Source organism: Leucopleurus acutus (assembly GCF_964270905.1).
Source record: "Leucopleurus acutus genome assembly, chromosome: 1".
NCBI lineage: Eukaryota > Metazoa > Chordata > Mammalia > Artiodactyla > Delphinidae > Leucopleurus > Leucopleurus acutus.
In genome coordinates this window covers 152,679,440-152,707,367 of record NC_139142.1, presented here as the reverse complement: position 1 = coordinate 152,707,367, position 27,928 = coordinate 152,679,440, and the positions used below count along the sequence as shown (strand labels likewise).

Sequence of the window (27,928 nt, the reverse complement as noted above, 5' to 3'; positions counted from 1 at the left end):
AAGGGCACTGGGCTCTTCAGGCTGAGAAGACAAAGATGAGTCTCCACCACTAGGAACTAGGTAGCAGGTGTCAAACATGCTTACAGAGTCAACAGGGAGATGCAGACTTAACCTGAACTTGTCATTCAAGACAGAAAAATAAACATTTCCCACACACAGCACTCAAGGTCCAGATCAAGAACGTCCCCACCTGGGTACACTAGCACGGTGGACAACCAGAACCTGGGGAAGAGTCCAGAATCACGTATTCTTTTAGCTGCATTAACCATGGGTTTTCTCCAGCTCTCTAGTGGGCAGGACAAAGGCAAACCCATCAGAAGCCTCAAGTGATCCCTCAGTCCCTTCTATAACACTGAAGGACGGAAAATTAAAAACACTCATCAAAGGGAATTCCAAAGAAATTCCACTGCGTGTTCCAAGTCGGCAGCCTCAAGTGATCCCTCAGTCCACAGGGGAGGGGGCAGTGAGAGCACCCAGAAGGACCAAGGGCCCAGCAGCCAACATAACAGGAGGGCAAGAGTGGGGCAGCAGAACCAAGAAAGGGGGATGACAGGTGGTCTGAGTTAGAAAGAAGAGGTGAGAGCACAGATGGTGACACTGGCTTCCGGAATAAGAGGGGTGCTGCTCGGCAGGCAGGGTCCCCTTGTTCACTCGGTGGCACAGCCCACCCAAGGCACAAGGGTCTACAGCTCCCCCGCCTGAACTGGCTGGGCTGCCATGCAGGACACGTGGATGGGACTTTTCTTTTTTCTGTACCTACCGAAAACTAATTCAAAACTAGAAAACAGAAGTAGCCATGAGAACAGTAAAACCTCTCAGACCAGACTAAGCAGGAGACTGGAGCTCTGGGGTCCATGCAGCTTGCCCAAGTGACCGCCCCCCACCCCCACCATGGCCCACTGCAGGTGGAGGACCTGGACAGCCAACTCTGAGGTGCTTGGAGTGCCCCCTGAATCCCCTGCAGCAATCCTGCAAACTCCAAACTCCCATCCATGTTATAGTCTAACATGGGTCTATGCTCGCCTTCTGGGCTAGACTGTGAGCTTAAGGACCCAAACATCACCCTCTGGACCCACCAAAGCGCCGAGCACTGCCTGGTGCATAGTAGGAACATAACATTCGAGAATTACACTTAATTGAGTGAATTTTTTTAACTCTTTGAAATTCCTAATTAATAACAAGATTAAGTTTCAAGGAACTTAACCTAAATGTCCTAAAATTGAATTCTCACACAGTACTCCCTCCACCTAAGGAGGAGGGGACAACTCTAATTGTGAGGAGCCCAGCTGTGACATCCAACAGAGCTGGGTAGAGTCTGCTCGTGCTGGGGTGGCCAGGGGCAAGCTTCCTCATCTCTAAAACAAGGGGATAATTATTCTGTTCTCTTAGGGTGGATGTGGGGAAACTAACACAGGGTCAGGTATATAATAAGCACACTCAAATGATGCTGTTAGTCTTATTTCTATACTTATTATTACATTACTATTATTGCTGTTAACTACTAGGGTCTAAATGCTAATTTTTAAACTTTGCATGCATGACCCAGAACCAATAGTGGATTTTTTTTTTTTTTTTTTTTTTTTTTTGCGGTATGCAGGCCTCTCACTGTTGTGGCTTCTCCCTTTGCAGAGCACAGGCTCTGGACGCGCAGGCTCAGTGGCCATGGCTCACGGGTCTAGCTGCTCCGCGGCATGTGGGATCTTCCCGGACTGGGGCACGAACCCATGTCCCCTGCATCAGCAGGCGGACTCTCAACCACTGCGCTACCAGGGAAGCCCATCTTGTATGCACCCTACAGGGTCTGATCAGGACCTCTGGTCTAGACACTCACCAATCAACTTGTTGTCTTCGACATTTCTTACTGGGTAGGGGCATGAAAGAGTTTCTCTAAGGACATCCTCAATCATGCAACAATAAGTTATAATTATACAAAAATATCAGTTTCAAGAGGAGTGGCTTATAACTCCTGCTCAACATCCCAATGTAACCTCCCAACATTCCAGAGGGCAGAATATTTTAATCATCAGAAATATGATAGAACACAAAACATGACTGTACATGAAATCAGCTATTTAAACCATGAAACATTAATGACATTTCACACAGGATAGAAGAATGGAAATCAAATGTTTCTCATTAAGATGGAAAACAGACAGTCACACTCCTTGGAGGAGAGACCGATTGTCGCCACAAGCGAGATTTCTGTGTACAGACACCCCCGCCATGGCCACACCAACCCATTTTCAAGGAACCAAAGCCACCGCTGCCACAGCATGAAAAATGGTAAGATGTGTGGTTTCAACTGCATGTCCAATAGCCCCACTATCTTTTGTCTTTAACTCTCCCAAAATAAGCAGCCATGAGATGTAATAAAAATACCTTCAGGGTGGGAGTTGGGAACTCTGAAAATTCACCTGGGCCTGATCTTGATGCCGTTGAAAGTGCCACTTAACAGAAAGGTATCCATTTCCTGTGCACCAGTTATTTGCCCTTTTTCTCCCAGCCCTCTCTTCTGTGCTCCACTCTGGGGTTGGGGGCCTGTAAACTAGTTCCTGGACTCCCTTGCTAGCTGGCTTCCTGTTCAGCTCTGCCAACAGGAGGCGCTGGAGGGAGACTGGAAGGCAGGAGATGGGGAGAATGGGCTCCTGTGTTTCAGCTCAGGGTGGCATTGTTCCAGCAGTATTCGGTAGCTGTGGCTCTAGCCTCCAGCTCCTGGGGAACTCCCAGACAAGCCTCCTCATCTCCCTCAGAGGTACATCCATAGAGACACCTGCTTGGTTGTACCTCATTGGTGGTCTGATGTCCCTCACAGGTCTGAGCCCCAGTCCCACAGACCACTGCTGCAAGCCCTGTGGTCTTGGAAATGCCACCTTTTCTCTTTTCTTTCCCCAGCCCTGGGGTGATAACTATTACCTGGGTTACCTCAGCTCCACTTTTGCTCATTCAGACTTTGACACTGAAGTAACCAATTCCCTGTGTTAAATCTCATAATTAGAAATACCTAGCACAGTTTCTGTTTTCCTAACTAGACACAAACTGATATAGCCTAAAATGAGAGGGTCAGTCCTAGAACTAATTCCTATATTTCATTCAAGCTTCAAGGACTCCTCCCAGTTCTCGAAATAAGGATTTATTTCTTCACCATGGAAATATTAAGATATTGGATATGCACTTCCACACTGCAGAACCCTGCCATAGACAGGAATGCTGCCCTTCATCCTGAGTCATCTTTAACGAAAACCAATCAATGGGGTGCCCTGTGAAGGAAATGCAAGCATCAGTGTGTGCCATAGATTTCCCAACAACCTATCACTGCCACATCCAAAGACCCGAGGACAGCACCTTACAGATTCATAGTCAACATGGAGAAAGTACTGGAGGAGGAAGCATGAACAACAAGTCTCGTTTTTTGTTTTTTTTTTTTTTAACATCTTTATTGGAGTATAATTGCTTTACAATGGTATGTTAGTTTCAGCTTCACAACAAAATGAATCAGTTATATATATACATATATTCCCATATCTCTTCCCGCTTGCGTCTCCCTCCCTCCCACCCTCCCTATCCCACCCCTCCAGGCGGTCACAAAGCACCGAGCTGATCTCCCTGTGCTATGCGGCTGCTTCCCACTAGCTATCTACCTTACGTTTGGTAGTGTATATATGTCCATGCCTCTTTATCGCTTTGTCACCGTTTACCCTTCCCCCTCCCCATAGCCTCAAGTCCATTCTCTAGTAAGTTTGTGTCTTTATTCCTGTTTCACCCCTAGGTTTTTCATGACATTTTTTTTTTTTAATTCCATATATATGTGTTAGCATACGGTATTTGTCTCTCTCTTTCTGACTTACTTCACTCTGTATGACAGACTCTAGGTCTATCCACCTCATTACAAATAGCTCAATTTCGTCTCTTTTTATGGCTGAGTAATATTCCATTGTATATATGTGCCACATCTTCTTTATCCATTCATCCGATGATGGACACTTAGGTTGTTTCCATCTCTGGGCTATTGTAAATAGAGCTGCAATGAACATTTTGGTACATGACTCTTTTTGAATTATGGTTTTCTCAGGGTATATGCCCAGTAGTGGGATTGCTGGGTCATATGGTAGTTCTATTTGTAGCTTTTTAAGGAACCTCCATACTGTTCTCCACAGTGGCTGTATCAATTTACATTCCCACCAACAGTGTAAGAGGGTTCCCTTTTCTCCACACCCTCTCCAGCATTTATTGTTTCTAGATTTTTTGATGATGGCCATTCTGACTGGTGTGAGATGATATCTCATTGTAGTTTTGATTTGCATTTCTCTCATGATTAGTGATGTTGAGCATTCTTTCATGTGTTTGTTGGCACTCTGTATATCTTCTTTGGAGAAATGTCTATTTAGGTCTTCTGCCCATTTTTGGATTGGGTTGTTTGTTTTTTTGTTATTAAGCTGCATGAGCTGCTTATAAATTTTGGAGATCAATCCTTTGTCAGTTGCTTCATTTGCAAATATTTTCTCCCATTCTGAGGGTTGTCTTTTGGTCTTCTTTATGGTTTCCTTTGCTGCGCAAAAGCTTTTAAGTTTCATTAGGTCCCATTTGTTTACTCTTGTTTTTATTTCCATTTCTCTAGGAGGTGGGTCAAAAAGGACCTTGCTGTGATTTATGTCATAGAGTGTTCTGCCTATGTTTTCCTCTAAGAGTTTGATAGTTTCTGGCCTTACATTTAGGTCTTTAATCCATTTTGAGCTTATTTTTGTGTACGGTGTTAGGGAGTGATCTAATTTCATACTTTTACATGTAGCTGTCCAGTTTTCCCAGCACCACTTATTGAATAGGCTGTCCTTTCTCCACTGTACATTTCTGCCTCCTTTGTCAAAGATAAGGTGACCATATGTGCGTGGGTTTATCTCTGGGCTTTCTATCCTGTTCCATTGATCTATCTTTCTGTTTTTGTGCCAGTACCATACCGTCTTGATAACTGTAGCTTTGTAGTATAGTCTGAAGTCAGGGAGCCTGATTCCTCCAGTTCCTTCTTTCGTTCTCAAGATTGCTTTGGCTATTCCGGGTCTTTTGTGTTTCCATACAAATTGTGAAATTTTTTGTTCTAGTTCTGTGAAAAATGCCAGTGGTAGTTTGATAGGGATTGCATTGAATCTATAGATTGCTTTGGGTAGTAGAGTCATTTTCACAATGTTGATTCTTCCAATCCAAGAACGTGGTATATCTCTCCATCTATTTGTATCATCTTTAATTTCTTTCATCAGTGTCTTATAATTTTCTGCATACAGATCTTTTGTCTCCTTAGGTAGGTTTATTCCTAGATATTTTATTCTTTTTGTTGCAATGGTAAATGGGAGTGTTTTCTTGATTTCACTTTCAGATTTTTCATCATTAGTATATAGGAATGCCAGAGATTTCTGTGCATTAATTTTGTATCCTGCCACTTTACCAAATTCATTGATTAGCTCTAGTAGTTTTCTGGTAGCATCTTTAGGGTTCTCTATGTATAGGATCATGTCATCTGCAAACAGTGACAGCTTTACTTCTTCTTTTCCGATTTGGATTCCTTTTATTTCCTTTTCTTCTCTGATTGCTGTGGCTAAAACTTCCAAAACTATGTTGAATAAGAGTGGTGAGAGTGGGCAACCTTGTCTTGTTCCTGATCTTAGTGGAAATGCTTTCAGTTTTTCACCATTGAGGATGATGTTTGCTGTGGGCTTGTCATATATGGCCTTTATTATGTTGAGGAAAGTTCCCTCTATGCCTACTTTCTGCAGGGTTTTTATCATAAATGGGTGTTGAATTTTGTCAAAAGCTTTCTCTGCATCTATTGAGATGATCATATGGTTTTTCTCCTTCAGTTTGTTAATATGGTTTATCACATTGATAGATTTGCGTATATTGAAGAATCCTTGCATTCCTGGAATAAACCCCACTTGATCATGGTGTATGATCTTTTTAATGTGCTGTTGGATTCTGTTTGCTAGTATTTTGTTGAGGATTTTTGCATCTATGTTCATCAGTGATATTGGCCTGTAGTTTTCTTTCTTTGTGACATCCTTGTCTGGTTTTGGTATCAAGGTGATGGTGGCCTTGTAGAAGGAGTTTGGGAGTGGTCCTCCCTCTGCTATATTTTGGAAGAGTTTGAGAAGGATAGGTGTTAGCTCTTCTCTAAATGTTTGATAGAATTCGCCTGTGAAGCCATCTGGTCCTGGGCTTTTCTTTGTTGGAAGATTTTTAATCACAGTTTCAATTTCAGTGCTTGTGATTGGTCTGTTCATATTTTCTATTTCTTCCTGATTCAGTCTTGGCAGGTTGTGCCTTTCTAAGAATTTGTCCATTTCTTCCAGATTGTCCATTTTATTGGCATAGAGTTGCTTGTAGTAATCTCTCATGATCTCTTTTATTTCTGCAGTGTCAGTTGTTACCTCTCCTTTTTCATTTCTAATTCTATTGATTTGGGTCTTCTCCCTTTTTTTCTTTATGAGTCTGGCTAGTGGTTTATCTATTTTGTTTATCTTCTCAAAGAACCAGCTTTTAGTTTTATTGATCTTTGCTATTGTTTCCTTCATTTCTTTTTCATTTATTTCTGATCTGATTTTTATGATTTCTTTCCTTCTGCTAGCTTTGGGGTTTTTTTGTTCTTCTTTCTCTAATTGCTTGAGGTGCAAGGTTAGGTTGTTTATTCGAGATGCTTCCTGCTTCTTAAGGTGGGCTTGTATTGCTATAAACTTCCCCCTTAGAACTGCTTTTGCTGCATCCCACAGGTTTTGGGTCGTTGTGTCTCCATTGTCATTTGTTTCTAGGTATTTTTTGATTTCCTCTTTGATTTCTTCAGTGATCACTTCATTATTAAGTAGTGTATTGTTTAGCCTCCATGTGTTTGTATTTTTTACAGATCTTTTCCTGTAATTGATATCTAGTCTCATGGCGTTGTGGTCAGAAAAGATACTTGATACAATTTCAATTTTCTTAAATTTACCAAGGCTTGATTTGTGACCCAAGATATGATCTATCCTGGAGAATGTTCCATGAGCACTTGAGAAAAATGTGTATTCTGTTGTTTTTGGATGGAATGTCCTATAAATATCAATTAAGTCCATCTTGTTTAATGTATCATTTAAAGCTTGTGTTTCCTTATTTATTTTCATTTTTGATGATCTGTCCATTGGTGAAAGTGGGGTGTTAAAGTCCCCTACTATGAATGTGTTACTGTCGATTTCCCCTTTTATGGTTGTCAGTATTTGCCTTATGTATTGAGGTGCACCTATGTTGGGTGCATAAATATTTACAATTGTTATATCTTCCTCTTGGATTGATCCCTTGATCATTATGTAGTGTCCTTCTTTGTCTCTTCTAATAGTCTTTGTTTTAAAGTCTATTTTGTCTGATATGAGAATTGCTACTCCAGCTTTCTTTTGGTTTCCACTTGCATGAAATACCTTTTTCCATCCCCTTACTTTCAGTCTGTATATGTCTCTAGGTCTGAAGTGGGTCTCTTGTAGACAGCAAATATATGGGTCTTGTTTTTGTATCCATTCAGCCAATCTGTGTCTTTTGGTGGGAGCATTTAGTCCATTTACATTTAAGGTAATTATCGATATGTGTGTTCCTATTCCCATTTTCTTCATTGTTTTGGGTTTGTTATTGTAGGTCCTTTCCTTCTTTTGTGTTTCTTGCCTAGAGAAGTTCCTTTAGCAGTTGTTGTAGAGCTAGTTTGGTGGTGCTGAACTCTCTCAGCTTTTGCTTGTCTGTAAAGGTTTTAATTTCTCCATCAAATCTGAATGAGATCCTTGCTGGGTAGAGTAATCTTGGTTGCAGGTTTTTCTCCTTCAACACTTTCAATATGTCCTGCCACTCCCTTCTGGCTTGCAGAGTTTCTGCTGAAAGATCAGCTGTTAACCTTATGGGGATTCTCTTGTGTGTTATTTGTTGTTTTCCCTTGCTGCTTTTAATATGTTTTCTTTGTATTTAATTTTTGACAGTTTGATTAATATGTGTCTTGGCGTATTTCTCCTTGGATTTATCCTGTATGGGACTCCCTGTGCTTCCTGGACTTGATTAACTATTTCCTTTCCCATATTAGGGAAGTTTTCAACTATAATCTCTTCAAATATTTTCTCAGTCCCTTTCTTTTTCTCTTCTTCTTCTGGAACCCCTATAATTCGAATGTTGGTGCGTTTAATGTTGTCCCAGAGGTCTCTGAGACTGTCCTCAGTTCTTTTCATTCTTTTTTCTTTATTCTGCTCTGCAGTAGTTATTTCCACTATTTTATCTTCCAGGTCACTTATCCGTTCTTCTGCCTCAGTTATTCTGCTATTGATCCCATCTAGAGTACTTTTAATTTCATTTATTGTGTTGTTCATCGTTGCTTGTTTCATCTTTAGTTCTTCTAGGTCCTTGTTAACTGATTCTTGCAATTTGTCCATTCTATTGTCCATTCTATCTCCAAGATTTCGGATCAACCTTACTATCATTATTCTGAATTCTTTTTCAGGTAGACTGCCTATTTCCTCTTCATTTGTTAGGTCTGGTGGGTTTTTATCTTGCTCCTTCATCTGCTGTGTGTTTTTCTGTCTTTTCATTTTGCTTATCTTACTGTGTTTGGGGTCTCCTTTTTTTTTTTTTGCAGGCTGAAGGTTCGTAGTTCCTGTTGTTTTTTGTGTCTGTCCCCAGTGGCTAAGGTTGGTTCAGTGGGTTGTGTAGGCTTCCTGGTGGAGGGTACTAGTGCCTGTGTTCTGGTGTATGAGGCTGGATCTTGTCTTTCTGGTGGGCAGGTCCACGTCTGGTGGTGTGTTTTGGGGTGTCTGTAGACTTATTATGATTTTGGGCAGCCTCTCTGCTAATGGGTGGGGTTGTGTTCCTGTCTTGCTAGTTGTTTGGCATAGGATGTCCAGCACTGTAGCTTGCTGGTCGTTGAGTGAAGCTGGGTGCTGGCGTTGAGATGGAGATCTCTCGGAGATTTTTGCTGTTTGATATTATGTGCAGCTGGGAGGCCTCTTGTGGACCAGTGTCCTGAAGTTGGCTCTCCCACCTCAGAGGCACAGCACTGAGTCCTGGCTGCAGCACCAAGAGCCTTTCATCCACAGGGCTCCTTAATTTGGGATGATTCGTTGTCTATTCAGGTATTCCACAGATGCAGGGTATATCAAGTTGATTGTGGAGCTTTAATCCGCTGCTTCTGAGGCTGCTGGAAGAGATTTCCCTTTCTCTTCTTTGTTCTCACAGTTCCCAGGGGCTCAGCTTTGGATTTGGCCCCGCCTGTGCGTGTAGGTCGCCGGAGGGCGTCTGTTCTTTGCTCAGACAGGACGGGGTTAAAGGAGCCGCTGATTCGGAGGCTCTGGCTCACCCAGGCCGGGGGGGTAGGGAGGGTCACGGAGTGCAGGGCGGGCCTGCAGCGGCAGAGGCCGGCGTGATGCTGCAGCCTGAGGCGCGCCGTGCGCTCTCCCGGGGGAGCCGTCCCCGGATCCCGGGACCCCGGCAGCGGCGGGCTGCACAGGCTCCCCGGAAGGGCGTGTGGCTAGTGACCTGCGCTCGCACACAGGCCTCCTGGCGGCGGCAGCAGCGGCCTTAGCGTCCCATGTCCGTCTCTGGGCTCCGCACTCTTAGCCGCGGCTCGCGCCTGTCTCGGAGCTCTCCCAAGCAGCGTTCCCAATCCCCCCTCCTCGTGCACCAGAAAACAAAGAGGGACGTAAAAGTCTCTTGCCTCTTCGGCAGGTCCAGACCCCTCCCCAGACTCTCTCCCGGCCAGCCGCGGCGCACCAACGCCCTGCAGGCTGTGTTCACGCCGCCAACCTCAGTCCTCTCCCGGCGCTCCGACAAAAGCCGGAGCCTCAGCTCCCAGTCCCGCCCGCCCCGGCGGACAAGCAGACAAGCCTCTCGGCTGGTGAGTGCCGGTCGGCCCGATCCTCTGCGCTGGAATCTCTCCGCTTTGCCCTCCGCACCCCTGTTGCTGTGCTCTCCTCCGCGGCTCCCAAGCTCCCCCACTCCGCCTCCCGAAGTCTCCACCCGCGAAGGGGCTCCTAGTGTGTGGACACTTTTCCTCCTTCACAGCTCTCTCCCGCTGGTGCAGGACCCGTCCCTATTCTTTTGTCTCTGTTTAGTTTTTTCTTTTGCCCTAACCAGGTACGTGGGGGGTTCCTTGCCTTTTGGGAGGTCTGAGGTCTTCTGCCAGCGTTCAGTAGGTGCTCCGTAGGAGTTGTTCCACGCGTAGATGTATTTCTGGTGTATCTGTGGAGAGGAAGGTGATCTCCGCGTCTTACTCTTCCGCCATCTTCCCGGAACTGATCAACAAGTCTCGTTTTTAAGTTTGCACACACACAGACAAACAACATGCTTTCCAAGAAAATTATCAGGTCCAAAAAAACTATTTTCTGATCACTTTTATTTTCTTCAACCAAAGGGTCTGCTTATTTAAAAACAAACAAACAAACAAAAAAACTACCTTTTCAACTAGAAACGATGGTTCCACATGTGCAGAAGCACTCCCAGCCAGGTGAACTTTTGGCAGCTGCATAAATCCAATATCCTTGAAAAATAATGGCCTTCTCTCTCTTTTTTTTTTAAAAGGAAAAAAATAAGTTTTGCGCTCCAAGTATGAATTCTTTAAATAACTTCCCCCAAGGCCAAGTCACTTTTATAAAAGGCATATTTTTTTCATGTAAATTCCTTACAAAGAAAGGTGGAAAATAGGGTTTTTTGTGGTTAAGATGCTGAATGAAGAACTGATCAACCTTGGAGTCCAAAATCAGTCCCTTCATTAGGCAGGAGGTGTCCCCCACACACACACCCCCCACCCTGGGAGGCAGCAGGACCAGGGGTAAGAAGGCTGAGCTGGCCCTGCCAGACCTTTCCACCCATGGTCAGAGCCACGTGGGCACCAAGCAACCAGGCACTACTGTCTGTGGGTGAGGTGGGAAGATACTCATTTGATCACCAAATATTGAATTGTGAAGATACTCATTTGGTCACCAAATATTGAATTGTGAAGATACTCATTTGGTCAACAAATATTGAATTGTGAACCTACTATGTGCTAGGTAATGTAGGTGACCACCTAGGAGGAATAAACATTAATCAAATGAACAAATGAATATATAAAAATTACAAATATAACAAATGTTTGCAAGAAAGAATAGATAATACTATGACAGGATAAAAAGAAGGGGGTTCCAATTTAGATTGGGTTCCATCAGGAAGTGACACTAGGGCCAAGATTAGGAGCATAAGCAACAGTTAATCAGTGGCAGTGAGAAGAGAGGAGATGGGAGCAGTCCAGGCAGTGGGGACAGCAGGTACATAGGCCCTGGGGACAGAAGAAAGCATGGCATGTTCTAGAAACCACAGGGATCCAAGAGAGAGTGTGGCTGGCCAAGAGGCTTGAGCAATAAGGCAGGGGCACACTTGAAGGGTCAAATGCAATGTGCTCAGAGTTTTCTTCTTTAACCCCAGAGCAGTGGGAAGCCATCTAGGGCTTGTGTTTCCAATGTGTCACCCTGGCTGTTATGGGTAGAACAGATTCCAGGGGGACATGGAAGTGGGGACACTAGTTGGATGACCACTACAGGAGCTCAGGTACATAGGGACCACAGCTAGACAAAGGGGGCAACTGCCAGTGAAAGGAAGCAAATAGATTCAGGAGGTACTTAGAAGGTGAGACCAAGAATACTGGGGATATTTGGGTGGGTAAAGAAGGGCTATCAAGGATAACTCCTGGTTTGTATGGTTGTGCTAACCACTGAATTAGGGACCCCTGGAACAGGGCCAGGTGTGAAAAAAAAAGCACTGCAAGTTTTGGCCTTGTTAGTTTCAGGTGCTTTTAAAGTACCCAAGTGGAGAGGTCAAGTTGGCTGTCGAGTGTGCAGACTTGGCACTCAAAAGCAAAGGCAAGATCAGAGATAGGCATCTAGGAAGCAACTATCCCAGACCGATCCTTCCGGGACCTCCAAACTGCATGACTGGAGAGAAGAAATGGAACCAAGCGGGGGGAGGATGGCAAGGTGCGGGGGGAGGATGGCGAGGTGCAGGGAAAGCAGAGCACGGCGTCACAGGAGCAGGGAAAATAAAGTCTCAGGAGGAGGGGCTGCTCAGCTCCTCCAGCACAGCAGAGGGCCAGGTCCAGACCCAGGTGGGTCTTACGGAGAGTGCTGCTGAGGACAGGGGAGCAGAAACCAGACCAGGGAAGGGAAAAAAGTGAGAGGTGAGGAAATGGTACAGACTTTGGTGAGGTCTGGGGAGGAGAGAAACAGGAACACTGCTGGAAAATACTAGAATTGAAGGAAGCTTGAGATGGAAAAAACTCACACATCCAATAAGAAAACCCAGGCTCACAGAAGACTGCCATCTTCACTCGGTTTCTACCACTCTCCCTGTCCAGTCACAGACTGTCAGCAAGGAAGAACAAGGCTTCTAATACGCCCACCTCACACCAACTGAGAAAAGACGATAATTGTTCAACAGGTGCCAGTCAAACCCTGAATCTGTGGCTGGCCGGGCGCTGGGTGCTCCCCTCAAGGGAGGGAGAGAAGCATGTAAAACTTTAACAGTCCTATAAATACCCCACAGATGAAAGAACCGTCAAGGAAACAGCCCAGACTCCTAGGGAAAGCAGGCTTCCAACTGGAAGGAGAGAAGGAAGAAAAGCACTATTCATTGTATCAGGAAAGGGCAGAGCTGTACAACCAGAAAAAAAGAAGCAGGAAAAATGGAAAATGCAAGGTAGCACCATCTAACAAAGACGCTGGGCCTATTCCAGTAAGAATGTTTCACAATGGCTGTCATAGGGTTCCCTGAAGGTAAGGCAGATGGCTGCGTTTTCTGGTTTATTTCACATCAGTCTAAAACCTTGTCTCAACCTCTATTAAATATTAAATGTTTCCCGTAAAACATACTGCATTCGTCAGCTAGGGTTGCCATTACAAAGTAACAGACTGGGTGGCTTAAACAACAGACATTTATTTCTTCACAGTTCTGGAGACTAGAAGCCAAGACTGAGGTGTCGGCAGGGTTGGTTTCTTCTGAGGCCTCTCTTCCTGATTTGCAGATGGCTGCCTTCTGTCTTCATCTTCACAGATCTTCCCTTTACCCATCTAAGTCCAAATTTCCTCTTCTTACAAGGACTCCCTAATGACCTCATTTAACTATAATCCCTTCTTTAAAGGCCGTATTTCCAAACACATTCCTAGTCTGAGGTGCTGGGGGTTAGAACTTCAACACAGAGATTAGTGGGGACACATTTTAGTCCATAACAGATGCCCATCTTCTTTCTTGCCTTAAGAAGTGTGGACTGGGCAGGTCACCTTCACATGAGTTGAAGTGTGTATAGCCACATAGTCAGGACAATCAGGACAACGTGTGATTCCCAGAAAGAACAGTCATCTCAGAGGTCCATCAAGATACATTTGGCAAATTCAAGAAAACATGCAAATGTTTGGAATTATCATGTGCTTCTCACCACCACTTTTCAGTTAAGTCTATTGCTGAAAGATTACACTAGCCTACTGGAGCTTGATGATTTTATCTTCTAAATTGATGGAAGAGAAAAAAAGAACATCCCCCAAATACATAGCTTGGAGAGAGAAATTAATTAACGTGCCATGTTTCGGCCAGAGCAAGACGGGACAAACAAAAGCCTGAAAAGAAATCAACTTGTCTTCTGCACCTGGAATCCCCCACAGGGTTCCTGGATATTGTTTCTTTTGACAGATAGCCTTTCATCTTTGGCAAAGAAGTACAAGAAACTTCAGACAGCGCAGATATTCCTCCATCTTTGCAAGGAGGGCAGGCCATATCTTTGGACCAGGAACTCTTCATTGCTTCAACACAAAACTAAAATATAGGTGAAGGCTTCTTCCTTCCACCCCTCCCCTGATACCCGATAGTGCTCAGCATAGCCTCGGGTCGTGGGCTATACATCTCCACAAGTATCTGGGTTTTGAGGGTGGGGACTGCCCTTCTCGCCTCTGTATCTCCCACACTGAGCAGGGTGGTACATACGTAGTTGGCATTCAGTCATTATTTTTGAATGTGTAAGTGAATGAGAGAATGAAGTCCATAAACAAGGAACAAAAGGATCAAAAAATCCTTTGCCCTCTTTTTAGAAGCTTAGGGAAAACAAATTTATGGTTCTGTCTTGGATGTCACGGGTTCTTCCAAATATATTGGATGCCCACATATTTCCAGAGCAGTTAACAATCAGACATCCTTCACTCCTCCAAAGGCCCCTTGAGTTTCACAGAAGCCCAAGATGTCCCCTAACAAATGGAGAGAGAGCTCAAATAACCCACCAGCAGACCTAGAGGTGGTAAAATAAGTCAAGTGCTCCTCTTTTGGCCTAGACCCAGTCACCAGACTATGACTCTTTCCCAAAGAACCCCCTTCCCGAATGCCGAGGACACTCCAGGGCCAAAGAACCTGCCCAGAAAGGCACATTCATCTGAGCATGGCTGCAGTTCTCCTGATACCCTTACTAGTGGGGTTCCCAAACTTCCAATGTCCCCACTGGGTCACCAAGAGGTGAGTGGTTCCTTTATGGCCACGTCAGCCATTCCTTGGACTTCCACATGTAAAATAGCCTTGGGCTCCACCAGGATGAGCAAACCAGTCAAACAGCAGAGGGAATGGAAACCCTCGTTACGCCAACTCGCAAATTCACTAAGACCCCCCACTCCCAATTTCCTGTGGCCTCCCTCTGTCGTCCTGTGGCTTCCCCTAAAGTCCAAGTAGGGAGCAACCACATAATCACACTGGCCTTCATGAGTTCAAGCACTGAATCTCCTCCCCACACCCTGGCCTCTGAACATGCAATAGCTCCATTTGGTAAATTCTTTTCCAAACAGCCACCTGACTGACTTGTCCTCACAACTCAAATGCCGTTTCCTCAATGAGGATGTCCTTGGACCCCTTCACCTAAGTCACCAGAGCACACTTCTCTTTTCCTTGGAGCACTTAACCACAATTTGAAATAATTTAACTGCTCTGTGTTTAATAACAGTCTCTTCCACTCTACAGGAAGCTGTGAGAACAGGAATCATGCCAGTTTATTCATCGCTCCATACCTAGTGCCTAGCACATTGTAGATGTTCAGTAGATAGTTTTTTTGAGGGGGGAGTGGTCTTACCACTACCTCATTTTATTTTATTTACTTTCATTTATTTTTTTAACTTAATTGAAGTATAGTTGATTTACAATGTTGTGTTAGTTTCAGGTGCACAGAAAAGTGATTTAGTTATACATACACATGTATTCATTCTTTTTCAGGTTCTTTTCTCATATAGGTTATCACAGAATACTGAGTAGAGTTCCCTGTGCTATACAGTTAAGTCTTGTTGGTTATCTTACATATAGTAGTGCGTGTACGTTAATTCCAAGCTCCTAATTTAAGCCTCCCTGCCATGTTTCGCCTTTGGTAATCATAAGTTTGTTTCTGATACCTGTAAGTCTGTTTCTGTTTTGTAAATAAGCTCATTTGTTTCTTTTCTTAAAATTAGATTAAAAATATGGAATGCTTCATGAATTTGTGTGTCATCCTTACACAGGGGCCATGCTACTCTTCTCTGTATTGTTCCAATTTTAGTACATGTGCTGCTGACACAGCACTAAAGAGTTTTAAAATAAGTGAAAGAAGAAATGGAAGAATATTAGACTTTTGTAGTACTATGATAAGTATTTCCTCGATTTTATCACTTTTTGTTTTTGCGGTACGCGGGCCTCTCACTGTTGTGGCCTCTCCCGTTGCGGAGTACAGGCTCCGGACGCGCAGGCTCAGTGGCCATGGCTCACGGGCCCAGCCGCTCCGCGGCATGTGGGATCTTCCCGGACTGGAGCACGAACCTGTGTCCCCTGCATCGGCAGGCGGACTCTCAACCACTGCGCCACCAGGGAAGCCCCCTATCACCTTTTAATTGTATTTGATGTTTAAATCTTTACCCATGCTTTTACCATAACTTTTTGGTGTCATTTCTGAGTCTCTGTCATTGAATAGAGGGTTTTAATGCCTTTATATTTATTATAAAAATGATAATTTTTTATCTTCTGTCATGTTTTTAGTTCCTTTTCTCTATTTTCCTACGTGAGCTATATTTCACTGAGTTTATCATCTCCAGTACTTAGGAAGAAATTCTACAATAAGCTATCCTTACAATCTTAGGAAACATTCTTTCCATGTCAAGAACATAGTAGAACTTTCGCTTTCCCTTTGGGCAGAGAAGAATTTAACATCCCTTTTTTTCTCCCAGATTCCTTTCCACTTTTCTTTTCTTTCTTTCTTTCTTTATTTATTTATGGCTGCGTTGGGTCTTCGTTGCTGTGCGTGGGCTTTCTCTAGTTGCTGTGAGTGGGGGATACTCTTTGTTGCGGTGTGCAGGCTTCTCATTGTGGTGGCTTGTCTTGTTGCAGAGCATGGGCTCTAGATGCGCAGGCTTCAGTAGCTGTGGCACACAAGCTCAGCAGTTGTGGCTCACGGGCTCTAGAGAGCAGGCTCAGTAGTTATGGTGCATGGGCTTAGTTATTCCACGGCATGTGGGATCTTCCCGAACCAGGGGTCAAATCCATGTCCCCTGCATTGGCAGATGGATTCTTAACCACTGTGCCACCAGGGAAGTCCCCCACTTTTCTGATTTGTAAATATTTCTTAAATTTGAGATACAGAATATTATTAAAGTACTTTATATTTTACACCTTTCCTTACTTTTTACAACAGCTTTATTGAGATATGATTCACATACCATAAAATTCATCCATTTTAAGGATACAATTCAATAGCTTTTGGTATATTCTCAGAGTTGCACAACCATGATGACACAAATAGACCATTTTTATCACCCAAAATGAAACATTATACCCATTAGCGACCACTTCCCATTTCGTCCTCTACCACCCCCACCCTAGGAAATCACTAGTTACTTTCTGTCTCCATAGGTTTGCCTATTCTGAACATTTCATATAAATAGAATCATTTAATATGTGGTCTTTTGTTTCTAGCTTCTTTCTCTTATGAAAATATTTTCAAGGTTCATCCATCCAGCATGTATCTGTACTTTATTCCTTTTTGTTGCCAAATAAGATTCCATTGCATGGAATACCACTTTGTTTTCCATTCATCAGTTGATGGACATTTGGGTTGTTCTCATATTTTGGCTATTGTGACTAATGCTCCTATGAACATTCACGTATAAGTTTTTATGTGAATAAATGTTTTAATTTCTCTTGGGTGTATACCTTGGAGTAGAATTGCTAGGTCATGTCGTAACCCTTTGCTTAAACTTTTGAGGAACTGCCAACCTGTTCTTCAAGTGTCTGTACCATTTTATATTCCCAGCAGCACCATATGAGGGTTCTAATTTCTCTACATTTCCACCAACACTTGTTATTGTCCATCTTTTTTATTGTAATTATCCAAGTGGGTACGAAATGGTATCTCACTGTGGTTTTGATTTGCATTCCTCTGGTGTCTAATAATGCTGAGCATTTTTTCATGTGATCACTGGCCAATTATATGTATATTCTTCAGAGAATTATCTTTTCAAGTCCTTTGTCTACTTTTCAATTGAATTGTCTTTTTATAGTTGAATTATAGGATATATCCCAGATACAAGTCCCTCATCAGATATATGATTTGGAGAAATTTTCTTCTATCATGTGAGTTATCCTTTAACTTTCTTGATGGTATCCTTTGAAGCACAAAATATTTTAACTTTGATTAAATCCAATTTATCTTTATTTTCTTTGGTTGCTTGTGTTTTTGATATCATTCATATCTAAGAAACCATTGCCTAATTCAAGGTCATAAAGATTTATTCCTATATTTTCTTCTAGGACCATGATAGTTTTAGCCCTTACATTTAAGGGAAGGTCTTTGAGCTTAACTTTTTAATTAACTTTAATTAACTTTTTAATTATTGCTTTCCATTTGGAACTGTATTTGCACCAATTAGTTAGGCTTAACTCTGTTAAACCAGTTTCAATCATCCACATCAACTCTTTATATCATGCCCTCCCTATTTCTAATCTTTTAATTTTGCTTCAGCTCATAATCAACTGCAATTATGTTTTAAAGAAATCCTTCCTAGAAGGACAAGCAGGGTGTATGGTTTCTAACCTCTTACATATCTAAGAGTATCAGGTGCCCTCACAGGTGAACAACAAATTGTCTGAGTGTCATATTCTTGGAGCACAGTCACTTTTTTTTTTTAAATAAATTTATTTATTTATTTTTGGCTGCACTGGGTCTTCGTTGCTGCACGTGGGTTTTCTTTAGTTGTGGCGAGCAGGGGCTACTCTTCGTTGCGGTACGTGGGCTTCTCATTGCAGCGTCTTCTCTTGTTGCAGAGCACAGGCTCTAGGCACGTGGGCTTCAGTAGTTGCAGCATGCAGGCTCAGTAGTTGTGGCTCATGGGTTCTAGAGTGCAGGCTCAGTAGTTGTGGTGCACAGGCTTAGTTGCTCCACAGCATGTGGGATCTTCCCAGACCAGGGCTCGAACCTGTGTCCCATGCATTGGCAGGCAGATTCTTAACCACTGCGCCACCAGGGAAGGCTGCACAGTCACTTCTTGTCCCAACACTGCAGTCCTGGCTCCACTGTCTTCTAGGACTTAGTATCATGGACAACTCAGGCCTGCCAGATTTTTGTTTCTTTTAAGTAACCTGTTTTGTCTGCTTGAATACTGGTATAACTTTTCCTATTATTCTTATAATTCACAAATTTTGCCAGAATAAATAACTGTGGGCCTATGTATATGAATTTTGATCAAAACACAGTAAGCCTTTTATCTGGTAAACTGAGATTTTTTTAAACCTTCCAGAAAGTCTTCATTCATTAAAAATCTTTGATGAATGCCCCTATCCTAACTTGAGCAGAGGGGTTCCTTCTACAGAGATTCTAAAATTGGACTTACATTTTCTGTATCCCATTTCTATCACTTCCTTTCTCACCACTCTATTCTTTCCTTCCTTTGCCCCCAAAGAAGCATGTCACATTTATTCTCTACATCACTAATTCAAATGTGTAACGTTGTTTCAATTCCGTAGTGCCTCCCTTGTAGATTTTAATTCTGCTACAGCAAACTAGTTTTATAAGCTTTCATTATCTCACCAGTTCCCTTTTATTTTAAGTTTACTGTTTTTACATCTCATTCTGCAGTTCTTATGGCTTTTGCTTCTTAAAGTCCTATCTTCTTTTTTTATGACTTCTGACATCTGTTTAGGTCCAAATGTTCTCTTTTTTATTGAAGTATAGTAGATTTACAGTATTGTGTTAGTTACAGGTGTACAGCAAAGTGATTCAGTTATATATTTTCAGATTATTTTCCATTATAGATTATTATAAGGTATTGAATATAGTTCCCTGTGCTATACAGTAAATCCTTGTTGCTTACCTATTTTATATATAGTAGTGTGTATATGTTAATCCCATAATTTATCACTCCCCACCTTTCCCCTTTGGTAACCATAAGTTTGTTTTCTATGTCTGTGAGTCTGTTTCTGTTTTGTAAACAAAATCATTTGTATTATTTTTTAGATTCCACATATAAGTGATATCATACAATATTTGTCTGACTTACTTCATTTAGTATGATAATGTATGATAATGTCTAGGTCCATCCATGTTGCTGCAAATGGCAATGTTTCATTTTTTATGGATGAGGAATATTCCATTGTATACATACACCACAACTTCTTTATCCATTCACCTGTTGATGGACACTTAGGTTGCTTCCATGTCTTGGCTATTAGAAATAGTGCTACTATTAACATTGGGGGGCATGTATCTTTTCAAATTAGAGTTTTCATCTTTTCTGGATATATGCCCAGGAGTGGGATCACTGGATCACATGGTAGTTCTGTTTTTATTTTTTTAAGGAAACTCCATACTGTTTTCCATAGTAAAGCCTTATCTTCTTACATCCCATTAGGATACCGGTTTTCTAAAATTTATTCTGGTCCTGAAATAAATCCTTTCCAAAGATATGTTTTCTCTGCATATCCTTTCCCTTATAGGCTATAGTATTTGAACTCAGACCCTCAAATGGGTTTTCTGTACATACTCAAATTGCAATGAGGAGAGGTCTACCTAAAGCCAGCACCAAGACTTGGGTGAACAGGTCTCCCTTGATCACAACAGTCAGCATCCCATCTCAGACCTGCTACTAGAGGACAGGCAGACAAGCACGATGTTCAGTAGGCATCTGTGTAGTTGGCTCTACCAGGCTGTGGTGGGATCCTGTACCTCCCCAGGGAGCAGTACTGTACATTCTGAACTGACAGGACACTTAAATAGGGATCTACAGGCCTCCTTCTGTCCACAGGGCAATGCTAGATACAAAGTACCAGCAACATACCTCCCGCCATACCTCTCTCCAGGGCTGCCCTGGAGTTAGCTGTAGAATGGCTATAAAACAATGGCTAATGCCAAACCAAGAAGGACAGCCAACAAGTTTCCTAAGTATCATAAATCTTCTAAAATTCAAAGCCAAGGACAAACAAGAGATGGGAAAATATTTCTTCCGGCTCTCTTTCAGACAGGTAGGATTTAGCCACTCTGAAAAGCCCACTGACTACCCTTACCAATCCAGGTCCACTGTTCTTTATAGTTAGTGGAAAGTCCTTGCCAATTTTGACAACAGTTTGCCTATCTCCTTCATTTTTCTAAATATGTTTTTGCCTTTTTCTGTCTTCATACGGGTTGTAGTGGAAGGACTGCTTGATAGTTGCAGGGTGAAACCCGAGGCCATGCTGTAAGCAAGCTTTGCAATGCGCGCAGTGCCCTTGTCATCCAGAGATTAATAAGATAGCATTTCTATGGTCTCCTAATCTGAATGTGTCACCACATCCTGGGTGATTTATTTTAATCTGCTGCCACTGGTCTCCTATAACAAACTCATTTGGACTGTCCTAAGCTCTGTAGCACAGTCTTTACAAGAAGCTCAATGAGCCATAAGTCCACCAACCTCAGCATTCAATTCCTGAGAAACAACGTTCCCACGTGGCAAGTCCAGACACTGACAACATGTTGGGAGCTGAAATGCCCCAGTACCTCCTCAGGACATTCAGAGGAGTCACACGCTCTCTCTTTTTATGGTACTGCTCTGCCCTATCTTTTAGAGACAGGATAGCCCCTTCACCTCCTCCGTCCCCCACCTTCTTGTCCTTTTCACCCATATTTATTGCACGTCCTTTCTGAGCCAGGCTCACATCACTTCTGCTCTGATCCTGGCACACCTGAGCCAACCAGTCACTGCACAAGACTGGCTCGTACTGAGTGGCCCTTGGGCCATCCTGTTGTGAGAGGATGCCTCCCTCCATGAGGTGCATGGTCAGTTTCTTTGTCTGATATGATTCCAGTTACTGCATCCCTGGAAACCAGACCCATCACACTGATTTTCTGCTCTAGAAGCGTGTAAGGGCAGACCAACATAAAGTCACCAGCCCAGCAAGCCATCTTCCAGGGCAAATTCTGCCACCATAGAATCCTGATCACTTGTAGCAGGATCCTGACCCATGGGGACCACACTGCATCATCAATCAGTACAGTGGTCTGAGATCAGCTCTGGATATGCCTTTGATTTGAAATCATATCTGCCTACACATGCCCAGCAGGAGCTTTGGACAGGGCACCAGCAGCTACATAAGCCCACCAGTTGTGGCCCTGATCCCATCACAGGTCAACTCACTCCCTGCCTGGATGCTGCATGAGAGATTAAAGTTCAGCCAGAGGAATCCAGAGGTCAGCTGCTACTGCCATGACCAACTTGTTTCCCAGCTCTGGGAATAACACCAATTAGTTTTCTTTCTGGAATGTCCCCTTTCAGGGCCACTTACCCTGGTCAGCATTAGAAAAAACCCACACTCCCTGTCACGCCCAACAGTAGGCCTCTCTTGCTTTGAGAAGTCTTCAAGGAATCTTAGATCATAGACTGCACTTCCAGAAGATCCATTTCAATGCTGCCCAATTTCAGTCAATCACCTTCACAACTATGCTGCCACGGCAAGCTAACCTCAGATTTCTAGAGTTCCTGCCACAGCATGAAAGAGCCATTTTATGACAACTGTGGTTCCCAAACTGACCACTTTTCTCTTGCAGCCCATGAGTTCCACTTTCAGGACAAGAGTGAAAACTGACATTTGAGCCACTACTCTCTCATTCCTTCCCATCCTAGCTCAGACTGATGGAAGCTCCACTCCAGATGAACATGACAAAGAAGCAGAGCTCCTCCTCCCCTCAGCTGCCAATCAAAGGATATGGTGCTTTACCAGGAGGGGTAGGCCACCATCATTTCTCATCTCCTCCAGTCCAAACTGAAGACTCTAATTTCCTGATGAGTGCATCTAAAAGGTTAAGATTCCATTCTTTCAACCAGCTCCCCTCATAAGAAGGAGGTTCTAACCCAGGAAAATACTGGGAGCACCAATCACCCTCATATAAGCTTGCTCACAGGGCAGATATTCTATGTCAGGAGAGGCAACCTGAGAAGACCAGAGACTACCAACTCTGCCTATTGTCCAGAGTAGTGGCCTAGAGATTTTCCCCAAAGACAGAGGTAGTCCATAAAATCAAAGAGCTTCTATGCTCTCCCCAAAAGTACTGGCATTATTTGAAATAAAGTGTGGGAAGTTCAAGCCTACAGGCACTCTTGAAAACAATAACAATTTTAGCGATAAGCAAATATGCGGCTGGCAGCTCCTCTTAATAAAGAGCAATAAATGACAGGTCAGGTAGTTCATCAGAGAAAACAGGAAAAGAGAGCCCTCTTGGGGTTAGAACAGACCTCAGATACTTGCCACAAAAATGACCCCTTACTGAGTTTAGTTGGGCCAAACGGCAGAGCCATGTATGTCTCAGGCACTGTTGAAAACAATAGAGCAATCAGTCAGCAATTAATGAAGCACACCAGCTGGATGTGATACCAAAAAAGGCAGACAGCTTAATAGAGAGATTAGGGAAAGAGACAAAGAGAACCCCGATTAAACCACTGTCATGTAGGGTGACTGTACATATATGCCCCAGGTTGCTCCCTCTGAGAGTGGCACTAAAGGAAAAAAGACATCACCAAAATAGTCTGAATCACTAAACAAATAAATAAGCAAACAACAACAAAAGAAGACCTGAAGAAGTGATAAGGAACCAGTATCCAGGTTCCTGAAATTATTATAAAATGTCCAATTTTCAACAAAAACTATGAGACACAAAAAAGAAACAGGAAAGTGTGACCCACATGTAGGGAAAAAAATCAGGCACAGAAACTGACTGTGAGAGAACCCAGGTGACAGATTTAACAGGCAAAGACTTAAAAACATCCACAATAAAAATGTTCAAAGAACTAAAAGAAACTATGCTTAAAGATGTAAAGAAAGCTATAATGACAACGTCTCATCAAATAGAGAATATCAATAAAGAGACAGAAATTACTTTTTTTAAAGAAGTAAACTGAAATTCTGGATTTGAAAAGTACAATAACAAAACTGAAAATTCACTACAGGAGCTAAAACTATATTTAAACTAGTAGAAGAAAGACTCAGCAAATATAAGGCTATATTGATAGAGATTATACAATCTGAAGAAAAGCAGAGAATGACCAGAGCCTCAGAGAAATGTGGGACACCATTAAGCACACCAACATAATTCAATGGGAAGGAAAGGAGAAAGAGAAAGGAATAGAAAAAATTTGAAGAAACAATGCCTGAAAACTTGCTAAGTATGATGAAAAACATGATTCATCCAAGACACTCAACAAAATCCAAGTAGAATAAATACAAAGAGATCCACACCCAGACATACGGTAAAAATGATGGAAGTCAAAGAAAAAGAGAAAATCTTGAAAGCAGTAAGAGAAAAATGTCTCATCATGTACAAGGTGCCAATAAGATTAGCACCTGACTTCTCATCAGAAACAATAAGGCCAGAGACAGTTGGATGACATATTCAAGGTGCTGAAAGAATTGTCAACCAATAATCTTATATTCAGCAAAACTATCCTTCAAAAACAAAGGTGAAATAAAGATATTCTTTGATAAGCAAGAACAGAGTTGTTCCTAGCAGACATTCCATGCAAGAAATACTAAAGGAAGTTGTTCAGACTAAAAGAAAGTACCCCAGGGGCTTCCCTGGTGGCGCAGTGGTTGAGAGTCCGCCTGCCGATGCAGGGGACACGGGTTCGTGCCCCAGTCCGGGAAGATCCCACATGCCGCGGAGCGGCTAGGCCCGTGACCCATGACTGCTGAGCCTGCGCGTCCGGAGCCTGTGCTCCACAACGGGAGAGGCCACAACAGTGAGAGGCCCGTGTACCGCAAAAAATAAAAATAAAAAAATAAAAGAAATAAATAAAAGTACCCCAAACGACAATTCAAATCCACAAACACAAGGAAAATAATAGAGTTGAATATGTAATTAAAAGAAACAGTATAATTGCATATTTCTTCCCCTTTTTCTCTTAACTGATTTTAAAAGAAATTGTATAAAACATTATTTACATAGCTGTATTATCAGGCCTTTCACATAGAGAAAGATAATGTGTTTGACAAAAAAAGTACAAAAGAGATGGGTGTTAGCAAAGTTGTCTTGGGGTAGGAAAATGATAACAGATGATAACTCAAATCCACAGGAAGAAATGAAGAGAGCAAGAAATGATGAAAAGGAAGGTTGATATAACAAACTCTATAGACTTGCTCGATTTTTCCTTTCTCAGCTTCTTTAATACACATAAAATTATGTGAATTAAGAAAAATTATACTAACAACAATTCATTGTTGGGTTTGTGATATGTGTATAATATATAAACATAAAATATATATTATGATATATATTTATAAACAATAATAGTTCACAAAAGAGGAAAGAGAATAGAGCAATATAGGGGTAATGTTTCCATATCTCACTGGAATTAAGTTAGTAAATCTGATGTAGATTCTGAGAAGTTAAGATATAATATGGTGGAGTGAGACCTTCAAGATGGTGGAAGAGTAAGACGTGGAGATCACCTTCCTCCCCACAAATACATCAGAAATACATCTACATGTGGAACAACTACAGAACACATACTGAACGTTGGCAGAAGACCTCAGAGTTCGCAAAAGGCAAAAAAAGCTCCCCATGTACCTGAGTAGGGCATAAGAAAAAAGAAAAAACAGAGACAAAAGTATAGGGACGGGACCTGCACCTCGGAGAGGGAGCTGTGAAGGAGGAAAAGTTTCCACAAACTAGGAAGCCCCTTCACCGGCAGAGACGGGGGTGGACAGGGAAGAAGCATCAGAGCCATGGAGGAGAGCGCAAGCAACAGAGGTGCAGCGGGCAAAGCGGAGGTATTCCCGCACAGAGGATCGGGGCCAACCAGCAATCACCAGCCCGGGAGGCTTGTCTGCTCACCCACCAGGACGGGTGGGGGCTGGGAGCTGAAGCTTGGGCTTCAGAGGTCAGATCCCAGGGAGAGGACTGGGGATGGCTGCATGAACACAGCCTGAAGGGGGCTAGTGTGCCACAGCTAGCCAGGAGGGAGTTCGGAAAAAGTCTGGAACTGCCTAAGAGGCAAGAGACCATTGTTTCGCGGTGTGAGAGAAGAGGGGATTCAGAGCACTAGCTAAACAAGCTCCAGAGATGGGCGTGAGGTGCGGTTATCAGCATGGACACCAGAGACGGGCATGAAACACTAAGGCTGCTGCTGCAGCCACCAAGAAGCCTGTGTGAAAGCACAGGTCACTATCCATACCTTCCCACCCGAGAGCCTGTGCAGCCCACCACTGCCAGGGTCCCGTGATTGAGGGGCAACTTCCCCGGGAGAATACATGGCGCTCCTCACACTGTTGCAACGTCATGCTGGCCTCTGCCACCACAGGCTTGCCCTGCATTCTGTACCCCTCCCTCCCCCTGGCCTGAGTGAGCCAGAGACCCCTAATCTGCTGCTAGCTTAACCCTGTCCTGTCTGAGCGAAGAACAGACACTCTCAGGGAACCTACATGCAGAGGTGGGGCCAAATCCAAAGCTGAACCCCAGGAGCTGTGCGAACAAAGAAGATAAAGGGGTATTTCTCCTAACAGGCTCAGGAGCAGCAGATTAAATCTCCACAATCAACCTGATGTACCCTGCATCTGTGGAATACCTGAACAGACAATGACTCATCCCAATATTGAAGTGGTGGACATTGGGAGCAATGATATATTTTTTTTTTTCCTTTTTCTCTTTTTGTGAGTGTGTATGTGTATGCTTCTTTGTGTGATTTTGCCTGTATAGCTTTGCTTTTACCATTTGTCCTGGGGTTCTGTCTATCTGTTTTTTGTTTGTTTGTTTTAGTACAGTTTTCAGCATTTGTTATCATTGGTGGATTTGTTTTTTGGTTTGGTTTCTCTCTTCCTTCTTTCTTTTTTTTTTCTTTTTTTATTATTTTAAAAATTTCTTATTTTTAATAATTATTTTTATTTTAATAACTTTATTTTATTTTTTCTTTCTTTCTCTTTTTTTCCTCCCTTTTCTTCTGAGCGGGGTGGCTGACAGGGTCTTGGTGCTCCAGCCGGGTGTCAGGCCTGTACCTCTGAGGTGGGAGAGCCGAGTTCAGGACATTGGTCAACCAAAGACCTCCCGGCTCCACATAATATCAAACGGTGAAAGCTCTCCAAGAGATCTCCATCTCAATGCTAACACCCATCTACACTCAATGACCAGCAAGCTACAGTGCTGCATACCCGATGCCAAACAACAAGCAAGACAGAAACACAACCCCACCCATTAGGAGAGAGGCTGCCTAAAATCATACTAAAGTAACAGACAACCCAAAACACACCACCGGACATGGTCCTGCCCACGAGAAAGACAATATCCAGCCTCATCCATCAGAACACAGGAACTAGTCCCCTCCACCAGGAAGCCTACACAGCCCACTGAAACAACCTTAGACACTGGGGGCAGACACCAAAAACAATGGGAACTACGAACCTGCAGCGTGCGAAAAGGAGACCCCAAACACAGTAAGATAAGCAAAATGAGAAGACAGAGAAACATACAGCAGATGAAGGAGCAAGATAAAAACCCACCAGATCAAACAAATGAAGAGGAAATAGGCAGTCTACCTGAAAAAGAATTCAGAGTAATGATAGTAAAGATGATCCAAAATTGTGGAAATAGAATGGAGAATACGAGAAACGTTTCACCAGGACATAGAAGAACTAAAGAGTAAACAAACAATGATGAACAACACAATAAATGAAATTAAAAATTCTCTACAAGGAATCAATAGCATAATAATGGAGGCAGAAGAATGGATAAGTGACCTGGAAGATAAACAGTGGAAAAAACTACTGCCGAGCAGAATAAAGAAAAAAGAATGAAAAGAATCGAGGGCAGTCTCAGAGACCTCTGGGACAACATTAAATGCACCAAAATTCGAATTATAGGGGTCCCAGAAGAAGAAGAAAAAAGAAAGGGACGGAGAAAATATTTGAAGGGATTATAGTTGAACAACTTCCCTAATATGGGAAAGGAAATAGTCAATCAAGTCCAGGAAGCACAGAGAGTCCCATACAGGATAAATCCAAGGAGAAATACGCCAAGACACATATTAATCAAACTATCAAAAATTAAATACACAGAAAACATATTAAAAGCCACAAGGGAAGAAAAACAAATAACACACAAGGGAATCCCCATAAGGTTAACAGCTGATCTTTCAGCAGAAACTCTGCAAGCCAGAAGGAACTGGCAGGACATATTTATAGTGATGAAGGAGAAAAACCTGCAACCAAGATTACTCTACCCAGCAAGGATCTCATTCAGATTTGATGGAGAAATTAAAACCTTTACAGACAAGCAAAAGCTACGAGAATTCAGCACCACCAAACCAGCTTCACAACAAATACAAAAGGAACTTCTCTAGGCAGGAAATACAAGACAAGTAAAAGACCTACAATAACAAACCCAAAACAATTAAGAAAATGGTAATAGGAACATACATATCGATAATTA

The 27,928-nt window shown here is 42.8% G+C and overlaps 1 protein-coding gene across 2 annotated transcripts in view; it reads right to left on the bottom strand.

Annotated features, from left to right (window-relative positions):
* Positions 1 to 27,928, bottom strand: part of ADAMTS17 (ADAM metallopeptidase with thrombospondin type 1 motif 17) — a gene marked incomplete at both ends in the record, with an annotated part of 352,152 nt that overhangs the window by 279,508 nt on the left and 44,716 nt on the right. The gene's annotated exons all lie outside the window — the stretch shown is intronic.